This window comes from Tursiops truncatus, chromosome 10, assembly GCF_011762595.2.
Source record: "Tursiops truncatus isolate mTurTru1 chromosome 10, mTurTru1.mat.Y, whole genome shotgun sequence".
Classification (NCBI taxonomy): Eukaryota; Metazoa; Chordata; class Mammalia; order Artiodactyla; family Delphinidae; genus Tursiops; species Tursiops truncatus.
The window spans coordinates 33,291,098-33,301,787 of NC_047043.1; the positions used below are offsets into that span (position 1 = coordinate 33,291,098).

Here is a 10,690-nt window from a genome sequence, read left to right on the forward strand (position 1 = left end):
CCACCCCTAATCCGTCATCCACACAGCAGCCGGAATGGCGTTTCCAAATAATACTCTGGGATGGTTAATTTTACGCGTCAACTTGACAGGGCCAAGGAAGGGATGTCCAGATGGCTGGTGAAATGTTATTTCTGGGTGTGTCTCTGAGGGCGTTTCTGGAAGAGATTAGCATTTGCAATGGGGAATGAGTAAAGCAGATGACTCTTCCCACTGGGTGGGCACTGTCCAACAAATACATCCGGGGCCTGAATAGAACGAAAAGGTGGAGGAAGGTTGAATTGTCTCTGGCTGACTGCTGAGCTGGGACATCCATCTTCTCCTGCCCTTCATGCCCTTGTTCTCGGGGCTTCAGACTCAGCCTGGAGTCTCTACCATGGGCTCCCTGGCTCTCAGGCCTTCAAACTATACCACCGGCTTTCCTTCCTGGGTCTCCAGCTTTCAGACGGCAGATCGTGGGACTTCTGTAATCATGTGAGTCAATTCCTTATAATGAGTCACGTTCTAAATATATATATATATATATATATATATATATATATATATATATAATATATATGTAATTGGTTCTGTTTCTGTGGAAAACCCTGACTACTAAAAAGTCAGTAATGTCGCTGTCCTGCTTGAAACTCCTCCCTTGTTCCCCATGGCTCTTAAGACAAAAACCCAATTTCTGTAGCATCAGTTTGGCACACAAGGCCTTTCATGAGCCGGGCCTTGGCTGCCTCCCAGCCTCTCCATCCTCCTGTCCCTTGTGGGGCAGCATCAGGCCTCCCTCCTCTTCTCCTCTGTGCCGCCCTGAGGCACCTGTTAGCCTCTCCCAGCACGATTCACGATTCACGCTACATTGTAATCACCCTCTGGACCATGAGCTCCTCAAAGGCAGGGGTTGGGCTACATATATTTTGAACCTTTGACACTTGGCACTGTGAGTAGAGCTCAGTGTGTGTGTGTGTGTGTGTGTGTATTCGCGTACGTGCACGCACGTGTCTATAAAATGAATGGAGAAACCCATCCTCTCAGGGTCCAAGATGTGAACCTACTTTCCCTCTCTCCATTTTCGGCCTGCTATGGGTGGAAGTGGCCAGGGTGGACCCTCCAGTCCCCTCTCCAGCTTCCACCTGAGAGCTGCAGGCTGCCTGCTTCTTCTTACCTCTCTGTACAAAGCCACTGCAAAACCCGCTCTATCTTCCTCCTCCTGACTCACCCATCCTCAGAGAGCTGGTGGCTCCTCTCCCTTCCTTCCCAAGCCCCACCCCACCCAAAGAGTTGCATGGCCTCTCTTCTGCACGGCTCTGTAGCAGGTGCAGTTGGTGTTCTGTCACCTACTGGCTCTGTAACCTTGGGCAAGTCACTTAAGCTCTCTGAGTCTCAGCCTCAGGGAGACCACTCAGGGCCCCCAGGCTGGGCACTGCACAACTACAGACTATGCAGCCTGTCCCATGGCGCTCTTGGATTGAGCAATGCAGTGACCTGCCTCAGGTTCCTCCCATGAAGGTGGTAATACTACTGGGTGGATGACTATAATATAACATGTGTAAAATTCCTAGAACATACAGTTAGAACTGGGCACTTAATAAGCACTTAAGTGGCAATCTTTAGAGTTGTTTTATTATCATCACTATTATTATTATTGCGTAAAGAGTGCTATCCTCCTTCTCCTCTGACCCACAGGGTGTGGTTGTAGGGTTGGTGGGAAGTTGAGTGTTTCAGAGCCGAGTGATGACTCTGGGGGGGGTCACAGCAGTATGGACTGTTTTGTCTCAAGGAAGGTGTCTCTATTGCCCATCCGTGACCCAGGAACCGAGCCTGCTGCCATGATGGCCTGGGCTGAAATGAAACACCTCCACAGACACACACTCAGAGAAGAACCATCTGCTCTTTACTCAGGGGATCCAATGATGAATGCAAACACACAGGGGAAACTGGGTGTTGGCCCCATGATCTAGTGGACTTATCTGCCTGCACCATGCGGGGGGAGCCTTGCTGCCCATTCTTTTGGGACAGCCCATGATGAACATTCCCTAGGTTTTCTGAGTGCCCCATAAATACACCCCCTTCTTTCCTCATGCAACCACTCTTCCCCAGGGTCAACCTCCCAGGTTTTAGGGGCCTCTACCCTACTAAGAAGAAGTTCCCTTTTCTGATGAGTCTGCACTTCTGTGACCTCAAAGTGAGTGCCTTTTAAAATTTTGTGCCCTAGATGCCTCACCCTATTTCTGACCTCACTTCTGGCTGGCATATATTCACCAACTGTCTTGATTTGTGAATCAAAGTTGTTCCTTCACTTCTTGACATTTTTTAGGCAACAGTTGGTTTCTCCCCAGCCAAGGAAAGTGGGGAGAGCATTGAGCCCCAAAGAAAAAGTGTGTCTCTGTCGGTTTGGGCTGCTGTAACAAATACACTGTAGACTGGGTGGCTTAAACAACAGGTACTGGAGGCTGGAAGGTTCAAGATCAAGGTGCCAGTAAATCTGGTGTCTAGTGGGGACTCTCTTCTTGGTTTCAGATGGTTCTCTTCTAAATGTATCCTCACACGGCAGAGAGCAGAGCGGAGAGAAGAGAAGCAAGCTCTTTTGCCTCTTCTCCTGAGGGCACAAATTCCATTCAGTAGGGCTCCACCCTCATGACCTAATTACCTCCCAAAGGCCTCACCTCCTAAAACCATCACATTAGGGTTAAGATTTCAACATATGAGTTGTGGGGGGACACAAACACTTGGTCCATGGCAGACAGGAAGGAAACCCTTCTGGCTATCCTTCGTATTGTGCTATAGTTGGAATTTTTTTCTTGTCCTCAAGTGTCTAAATACACGTAGACCATCTTGCACCACAAGGGCTGATTTCTCTGCCAAAAACCATGATCAGGTCTACGTGGGAGATTCACATTCCCCCTGCTGCCATTACTCTGACTTTATTGTGCTTAAAATTGAATGTGTGTCAGAATCATCTGGAGGGCTTGTTAAAACATAAATCGCTGGGCTCTGAATTTCTGAGTCTGTAGGTCTGAGATGGGGCCTAACATTTGCATCTTACACTTTCTAGGTGATGCTGATGCTGCTGGTCCGGGAACCACATTTTGAGAACCACTGAGCCCCTCCCCCAGCCACAAAATCCTCTTCTTCAAACTTGGGGTCAGGATTCTCTTGACGGCAAAGCTTGCGTTGGGTTGGGGAGAGGAATGGAGTGGAGAAGGGAAGCTTCCTCACATTCTTATTATAGTTGCACACAAAAAAGTTAGCTCTTTATGAGTCTTATAATGAACAAGGCATCGTGCACAAATATGACTGGGATGAGATTGCTGGGTTCAATAAAGTACGAAAAATACTATATATTATTAGCACAGTGCTTTGTAGTTTATAAAGGGCTTCCACATGCATTTTCTGCTTTAATCCTTAGAGAGACCCTGGGAGGTGAGCAAGGCATATATCATCACCCCATGTTACAGAGGAGGAATCACAAGGGGAATTAACGTTTTTCCTTGCCCGCTGTGTTCCAGACACATTCCATAAAGATGCTCATCTAGACCTCACAACAACCCTCAGAAATTGGTATTATTACCTATCATGTGGATCAGGAAGCTTGGGGCTGAGAAGCTGAATGATTTGTCAAAGGTTGTGCATTTAATTAGCAGCAGAGCCAAAACTAAAATCAATTTCTCCTGACTCCCCATTCAGGACTCAGAAGACACAGTTACACATATTTTGTGTGTGCAGCTGGGGTGAAATTTATAACTATTCAAGCAGTTGTAACTCTTTTTAAGAGAATTTTTTTTGTCCTTTCAGATTCTGTCTTGACTCCTCTCTCTGTGTTCAGTTTTTTCAATCCAGGTTTTCAATCCTTTGTGACACAGAATCAAGGTACTTGGAAGAGAGTGTTGGAACCAGAGGCGAAGCTGAGTTACATTCAGAAGAGGGAGTAAGTGGAGGGGAGGTGGTTGGGGAATGCCTTGTGGGCTAAGTGTTGAAAGTTTTGTGGGTTTGGCAAGTGGGAGACCCCAGAGCAGCTGCCGGGTGGGAACTGGGAGAAGAAAGAGAGTGGGATTTCACAGAGTTTGTCTCTGGATTTGAATTGGATCTCTCTTACTATTCTTAAAGAGATGCAGGGAAAACTGACACAAATGTAAAATTACTTTTGGCTGCTGAACTGTGCTCATTTGTATGTGATGCTGTGCAGAAAATGGGTTACGTGGGACCCCATTTTATATGAAGGCTATGTACGCATGTGTTTTAAAGTGAAGATGTTTGAATGTGAAAGATAAGGTGTAAAAATATGATTCAGTGGCAGAGATACTAAGGCTGGGAAGGAAAGAGATAAGGGGAGAAGGAGAAATAAAAGAGAAAGAAACAAAGAAGAAAAAAAAAGCGGGGGGGAGGTATTAGAAAAATGGACAGATAGGGGTAAATATACAGAGAAGTATCTTGAAAATAGAAACCAATTGGCATAAAGTAAGTTTGTCTTCTACTCGTTTCCCAAGGCTCTCTGCTACTGTGTTTCTCAAAATGTGATTAACTATTAGGAATATATTTTCCATTGTTACTCACTACTTATACACATATATAACTGGAAAAAACCTTTTTTTTTTCAGGGACTAATGCTTACCTTACGGTCCCCCATGAGCCACATTTACCAGTATTCATGTCCCTCCCCCAGTGACTGGCTTCAACTAGCAAGACATTAGCAAGGGTGATGCAAGGGGAGGCTTGCTAAGCTCTTGCACAATGGGGCCTGTCCTCTTGGAATTTTGCTCTTGTGATGTACTCCCTTGGAACCCAGAAATCGTACTGTGGCTGCCCAAATTAGCAGTACGGAGAGGCCACTGGTGGGAGCACTGAGGCCCTAGCTGACACCCAATCTGAGCTCCCAGCCAATAGCCAGCCTCAGCTTGCCAACAATGTAAATGACGCATCTTGAAAGTGGGTCCTCCAGCCTCAGCTGAGCCACAACAACTGGTGCCCATGGAGCAGAGAAGAGCTGTCTTCACTGAGCCCTGCCTAAATTCCAGAATTATGAATAAATAAATGTTGCTTCAAGCCCGCCAAGTTTTGGGTTAGGTTTGTTATGCAGCCATAGGTAACATTCTAATTACACACAGTGCACAGTGGTAGTTTCTATTGTATTCAATTCTATCTTATTTGTCAAGATGGTAAATTGATTTCATGACTTACTAATGAGTCATGATCCACAGTTTGAAAAGTGCTGCTCTAATCAATGGCAGATGTGTTTGAGACAATCTGTTTTCCAACCTCTCCCTCTATCCTGCTGCTCTTAGCATCTGTGACATAAAAGAGATGAGAGGTAATCTCAAGATGTCACCCAGTCCAGGGCTGTGTCTCACAAAGGACTGCCCCTAAAGCCATCTGGGTCTCCAGGTAGACAATTCTATTCAGTAGATAATTTCACTCAGGAATTATTTAGCCCTTTTGTATGCCTGGCTCTGAATCCTGCAAGCACAGTTTACAACCAAGCATGGTCTACTGGTACCCAAGATACTAAAGTTTTCACTACAAAGGGAGGATGGATATCACTCGCCCAACCCCTGCCCCATATCCCCATCCTATGCCCTCTATTTCTCAAGACTCTGGGTTAAGATGAAGCAAGCATGTCCTATGTCATTAAAGCTTCTTATAACACAGTCCTGCCACTTACTTGTTTCCCCCCCCAAATACAGCAATCCCTGCATCATATTCCACAGAACAAAAATATCAGGACCACCAGAGGAGCCTGTTAAATGCATATTCCCAGGCCCAACTCAGTGATATGGGCTCAAAAAAGATCCCTGGAGAGTGGTACCTGGAAATATGCATCTTTACGAGGTCCCCAGCCAGTTCTGCTGAACATGGACCTATAGGTTTAACTATTCTAGGGGCTATGGTCTGGATCAGTGCATTTCAGCCTTTCCTGCCTCAAGTCATAGTAAGAAATACGTTCACATTCTGTTCCTACACACACATATGTATCTGTAGAGGAAACAGAAGTTTCATCAGACTCTACCGTTGATGTATGCTGCACTTTGAATTTTCTATACTGTTTTATTGTTTTTCAAAGGCTGATAGTAACTCATTAAACTGATTTTATGATTCACCAGTGGGTCACACTGTACCATTAGTCATAAGCCTGGCCTAAGCAGGCTATGTGTCTATCCAGTAGACATGGCAGATTCTCCAGAGTTTTGCTGTAACAATGACTGTTTGGAGTTGCAAGCCTGGTCTCCATCTTTTTCCAATGTGCCTTCTGATTCTACTGCTACCAGGGCTTATATTCACACAGCACTTACTTAACCACATTCCTCTTTGTCATTGTCGGGTCTCCAGCTCAGCCTAGGCTGGGACTCAGGGTGCAGCTGAATCAGGGCCTGGGGCTCCCTCCAGGGCTCAGTTTGCAAGAACCAGTAACTCTGGGAGCTTTTGGTTGCTGGGAGAAGGACATAGGGCAGGGCTGTGACAGCTAACCTCTGCTTTTTCCCCATGATGGTTGTTCCTGAGTCCTCAGGAAGCAGGAACTGGAGTTCCAAGTCCATGAATGGTATCTACAAAGGGCTGTGTGCACCTCCTGCAAGGGCGGAGCTTCTCCAACGTCCAGCTGCTCTAAAGAAGAGGCACCTCTCAGGACTCCCAGAAACGAATTGGAGAAGATGGTGTTATCCAATAATTTAAGTAACTTTGTCTTGAATTTGTATTTTCATCTTACATCACTTCTTGGGCTGAGAAGTTCCCTAGATTTATTGCCTTCTGTATAAGTAGGGCTTGCTTTTCCCTAACTCTTTCAAGTGCAAAGTGGGCGACTATCACAGGCTACTCCAGGACTAGGCACCTGTCCTTATTCCCTGTCCCATCCTCTCTGGGATGCTTGACCTTCTTCTCAGTTTCATCCTTCAGCCAGATGAGGACCCATCTTCTCTGTCTTCAGACTTCAGCCTTTCTACCCCCTCCATCATTTTTGACATTTGAGACAGCCACTGAAGTCAAAGCAGATTCAAAAACGTGCCATTCATGGTGTCCAAGAAAGGCAAACGGATCCCCAAATGATTGATTTAGTGGTTGCAGCTGGGCCTGGATGCAGACAGACAGCTAATGAGGTAATTTTTCTAAATGCAAAGTGTAAACAAGATAACAGCTCCCTCCCTCTCTCTGAGTCTCTCTGGGTTTCTCTCCCTTTCTTTCAATTTTCTGCAGAGATGCACATACCAGTTTGTATTTTATACCTTTACAAGTTGAAATGTGTCCCCTCAGAATGATATGCTGAGAGTCCTAATGCCCAGAATGTGGCCTTATTTGGAGACGGGGTCTTTTCAGAGGTGGTCGAGTTAAAAAGAGGTCATTAGGGTGAGCCCTAATCCATTGGTGCCCTTATGAAGAGGGGACAATTTGGACATAGAGAGAAGCATGCATAGAGGGAAGATGATATAAGGAGACACAGAGAAGCCATCAACTACAAGCCAAGGAGAGAGGCCTGGAACAGATCCCTTCCTCACAGCCCTCAGAAGGAACCAACCCTACTGACACCTTGATCTTGGAATTCCAGCCTCCAGAACAGTGAGACAATACATTGCTATTGTTTAAGCCACCCAGTCTATGGCACTTTGTTACAGCAGTTCCAGCAAACTAATACACACACATTTAAAGTGGTTTGCTTCTGTGTTATCTCAGTTGGTCATTCTCCTTCCTGAGGTAGGGGAGGGCAAAGAAGGTGAAGATTTCCTGTGAAGCTGGTGAGGCTTATTCAGGGCCTTCAGCTACACTGGCCCTTCCAGAGCCCTGGCAGGACCGTCTGTGATGTCTCCACGTAGTCACATGTTTCTGTAAAATGAGCAAATGATGCTTAAACTGCCAGGGTTATGACTACTGACTCTTCACGGCAGCTTCCCAGACAGCACACTTTCCATCACGTCATGTGGCCTTCGGGTGGCCACACGGCATTCTTAGACCTGGATAAAGGGCATTTGAGTTGACAATGTAGATAGTTGGGGTTCAGTGGGATACATGTATGGTTTGTGGCCACTCCCACCTATAATTAAATTTTGCTAGTCACCCCAGTGGAGGAATGGCTTCCAGGGATGCTACTACTGCCCTCTGTGTCCATTCACCTTGTAATGGGACACAAAAGTGTAGGCCAAAGTCAGGTCACTGTGTGAAGAGAGCCCATGGCAACCAGCACCAGAAGTGTGTGGGGAGTGGAGAAAAATCAGGTTTGAAACATGGAGCCAGAAGTTGGTTTATGGAAATTCTTCCACTCATCAAATGCATAAAATTATTAGTCCTTAAAAGTTTAGTATCGGACCCTGAACCAAGATTGTGGAGAAGGATGTGCTCTCTCTCCCTCTTGTGGGAACACCAGAATCACAGCTAGCTGCTGGACAATCATCAACAGGAAGACACTGGAACTCAACAAAAAAGATACCCCATATCCAGAGACAAAGGAGAAGCCACAATGAGACAGTAGGAGGGGCGCAATCACAGTAAAATCAAATCCTATAACTGCTGGGTGGGTGACTCACAGACTGGAGAACACTTATACCACAGAAGTCCACCCACTGGAGTGAAGGTTCTGAGCCCCACGTCAGGCTTCCCAACCTGGGGGTCCGGCAATGGGAGGAGGAATTCCTAGAGAATCAGACTTTGAATACTAGTGGGATTTGATTGCAGGACTTTGACAGGACTGGGGGAAACAGAGACTCCACTCTTAGACGGCACACACAAAGTAGTGTGTGCATTGGGACCCAGGGGAAGGAGCAGCGACCCGAGGGGAGAATGAACCAGACCTACCTACTAGTGTTGGAGGGTCTCCTGCAGAGGTGGGGGTGGCTGTGGCTCACCGTGGGGACAAGGACACTGGCAACAGAAGTTCTGGGAAGTACTCCTTGGTGTGAGCCCTCCCAGAGTCTGCCAAAGAGCCCAGGTAGGCTCCAATGTTGGGTTGCCTCAGGCCAAACAACTAACAGGGAGGGAACGCAGCCCCACCCATTAGCAGTCAAGCGGATTAAAGTTTTACTGAGCTCTGCCCACCAGAGCAACAGTCAGCTCTACCCACCACCAGTCCCACCCATCAGGAAACTTGCACAAGCCTCTTAGATAGCCTCATCCACCAGAGGGCAGACAGCAGAAGCAAGAACAACTACAATCCTGCAGCCTGTGGAACAAAAACCACATTCACAGAAAGATAGACAAGATGAAAAGGCAGAGGGCTATGTACCAGATGAAGGAACAAGATAAAACCCCAGAAAAACAACTAAATGAAGTGGAGATAGGCAAACTTCCAGAAAAATAATTCAGAATAATGATAGTGAAGATGATCCAGGACCTCGGAAAAAGAATGGAGGCAAAGATTGACAAGATGCAAGAAATGTCTAACAAAGACCTAGAAGAATTAAAGAACAAACAAACAGAGATGAACAGTACAATAACTGAAATGAAAACTACACTAGAACGAATCAATAGCAGAATAAATGAGGCAGAAGAACGCATAACTGACCTGGAAGACAGAATGGTGGAATTCACTGCTGTGAAACAGAATAAAGAAAAAAGAATGAAAAGAAATGAAGACAGCCTAAGAGACCTCTGGGACAACATTAAACCCAACAACATTCGCATTATAGGAGTCCCAGAAGGAGAAGAGAGAAAGGACCAGAGAAAATATTTGAAGAGATTATAGTTGAAAACTTCCCTAACATGGGAAAGAAAATAGCCACCGAAGTCCAGGAAGCACAGAGAGTCTCATACAGGATAAATCCAATGAGAAACATGCAGAGACACACAGTGATCAAATTGGCAAAATTTAAAGACAAAGAAAAATTATTGAAAGCAGCAAGGGAAAAACGACAAATAACATAAAAGGGAACTCCCATGTTAACAGCTGATTTCTCAGAAGAAACTCTACAAGCCAGAGGGAGTGGCATGATATACTTAAAGGATGAAAAGGAAGAACCTGCAATCAAGATTACTCTACCCAGCAAGGATCTCATTCAGATTCAATGGAGAAATCAAAAGTTTTACAGACAAGCAAAAGCTAAGAGAATTCAGCACCACCAAACCAGCTCTACAACAAATGCTAAAGGAACTTCTCTAAGTGGGAAACATAAGAGAAGAAAAGGACCTACAAAAGCAAACCCAAAACAAGAAAATGGTAATAGGAACATACATATTGATAATTATCTTAAACATGAATGGATTAAATGCTCCAACCAAAAGTACAGGCTTGCTGAATGGATACAGAAACAAGACCCATATATATGTTGTCTGCAAGAGACCCACTTCAGACCTAGGGACACATCCAGACAGAAAGTGAGGGGATGGAAAAAGATATTCCATGCCAATGGAAATCAAAAGAAAGCTGGAGTAGCAATACTCATATCAGATAAAATAGACTTTAAAATAAAGAATGTTACAAGAGACAAGGAAGGACACTACATAATGATCAAGGGATCAATCCAAGAAGAAGATATAACAATTATAAATATATATATATATATATATATATATATACACCCAACATAGGAGCACCTCAATACATAAGGCAACTGCTAACAGCTATGAAAGAGGAAGTCAACAGTAACACAATAATAGTTGGGGACTTTAACACCTCAATTACACCAATGGACAGATCATACAAAATGAAATCAAATAAGGAAACAGAAGCTTTAGATGACACAACAGACCAGATAGATTTAGTTGATATTTATAGGACATTCCATCCAAA

General features: G+C 45.1%; 1 long non-coding RNA gene across 1 annotated transcript; it reads left to right on the plus strand.

Annotated features, from left to right (window-relative positions):
• The first annotated feature begins 254 nt into the window (after window positions 1–254).
• Window positions 255–5,284, plus strand: LOC109552504 (uncharacterized). Its single transcript, XR_002179311.3, has 3 exons — window positions 255–471; window positions 3,812–3,913; window positions 4,584–5,284. It is a non-coding gene; the product is annotated as an uncharacterized lncRNA (long non-coding RNA).
• Window positions 5,285–10,690: the final 5,406 nt, after the last annotated feature.